General features: G+C 36.0%; 1 long non-coding RNA gene across 1 annotated transcript; it reads right to left on the reverse strand.

Annotated features, from left to right (window-relative positions):
• Positions 1 to 1382: 1382 nt before the first annotated feature.
• On the reverse strand, positions 1383 to 1843 carry LOC307123002. Its single transcript, XR_013816116.1, has 3 exons — positions 1781 to 1843; positions 1514 to 1591; positions 1383 to 1438 (listed from the first exon to the last, which is right to left on the reverse strand). It is a non-coding gene; the product is annotated as an uncharacterized lncRNA (long non-coding RNA).
• Between the last annotated feature and the right edge of the window lie 249 nt (positions 1844 to 2092).

The following is a 2092-nucleotide window of genomic DNA, read 5'->3' on the forward strand; positions in this document are numbered from 1 at the left end:
GCACCTGACCAATCAAGAATAGCACTTATCATTCTATTCATTTTCTGTCTGTCTAATTTATTTAAAAAAATTAAAAATTAAAAATAAAATAAAAAACTGTCCTGTGTGTTCTGAGCTAGATTAACTGAGACTTGCTACAGCACTTGCATATTGTTGATACTGTTGCCCTTGACTGTTCTAGTTGCTTCTTTTGCTCACTTTTGTAAGTCGCTTTGGATAAAAGCGTCTGCTAACTGACTAAATGTAAATGTAAATGTGATCACTCAAACCCCTTTATCTAACCCTCTTTACTGAACCGTCGCACTTGCATAACCGTCATGTCTGGAGTACAAATACGAGCGTGGTCATAGATGTATACGTAGATGCCTCATTATCGCCTGCACGGATCAGTCGAATGAGCATCTACGATCGATATATCTATGACCACGATCGTATTTGACCTCACTTGGCGGAAGTAATGGCTTTACTTTACTTAAATTATCAGCAAAAGTTTATTTAAAAGTGAACTAATCCTTTAACTGTTTCTCGGTGTCGATATAAATCAAAAGGTGATCGGGCCTTTCATCATGTGTGGTCTGCTCCTTCATTGGACATTTTTAAATCTACTCTTAAATTGTATTTTTATTCTTTAGCATTTGAAAACCTGTAATTATTTTTGTATAGATCTGCTTTGTACTCTGTACAGCACTTTAGATCAATTCATATTGTGTTTAAATGTGCTTTATAAATAAAGGTTGTTGTTGTTGTAGCAGGGAAGTAGCAGGGATTTCAAGCGGAAACGTTGCAACTTTAAAGCACAGATTCGAAACATTTTATTTGAATAAAGAGAAATAAAGAGAAAAATCTGTCACATGGACCCTTTAATAACATAAATATGATCAAATGTATAAAATATTATTGAAACAATTAGTTTATTAGTTACACTTTGACCGTTTCTTCATGGCACACATGAATATAATCCATTACTTTCTACAGGACCTTTGAGAAACATCACTTCACTGACGAATAGAAACTCTGAAGAGGCGTTTCATTTTCATTGGTAGTTGGATGTGGGCGTGTCCAGCGACGCAACAAAAGCTGGGAAAAGTTTTTCTTGTGCTTCATTTTACCGCGGTGTCTTGCTGTGGGTACAACAGAAATAACACACACATTTACACAGGTCTGTGTTTTTTGAAAGCACATGAAACAACACTACAAATGCTACAAATAATCTGAGTTTTTTTTTTAAGAATATGATTTCTGTCAGTGAGACGACTCATATAATCCAGTTTGTAACAGAAAGAAAAGACTGTTTAGTGTCTATTGACTAGTAGATTGACTACTGAGGACATAATCTAATCTTTATTGATTATCTTGAGAAGACCTGAGGATCTCCAACTTACAGATTCTCATATTCAGAAGAGCCCGACTGGAGAACAGCAGGTCTGGGATGGACAGTCTATGGGGAAACAAATTGATTATTTATTACCTGCACAAACTCTATTGCTTGTGTAGTTTATGATATTTCACTCACTGTGAGTGTGTCGTACAGGTCAGGTGATCTGGACTTGAGCTCAAGAGCTGTATATGTTCCTGCTCTGGGATCATCGTTCTACAGGGAAACAGACAGAAGGACTTACAGCACGGAACAAGAGGCTTTGCAAGACAATCAAAAGTGTAATCACTCCAGAGTCTCTCTTCTCACATACATTCATGAGTGTGATGATATGCATGTTCTACGTGTATAAAGAAGCTCTAACTGATGTATTGGTGTCATTCTGTGGTTCTTCGATCTTCTCACCTCATAATCGTGTGCTGCAGATCTACAGTTTATCCTTTTCTTCTGACTGTTGAACAGGAAATGGAAACAAGCCGTTTCATTTAATAATCAAATGTACTGCAGTTTAAAAACAAATATTACTTTTTGTTGATACATTTATATTTACATTGTGTACAGTATGATGATGATGATGATGATGATGAATAATCCTACACATGCCACTGTGATCCCCAACCAGACATGCCAACCAAGACCACGATGAACTGAAAGAGGAAGAATATCTTAATTCAATCTGCAAATTAAGAATGAGATTTTTAAGATGAGAGTGTTATA

Source organism: Gobio gobio (assembly GCF_949357685.1).
Source record: "Gobio gobio genome assembly, chromosome: 3".
Classification (NCBI taxonomy): Eukaryota; Metazoa; Chordata; class Actinopteri; order Cypriniformes; family Gobionidae; genus Gobio; species Gobio gobio.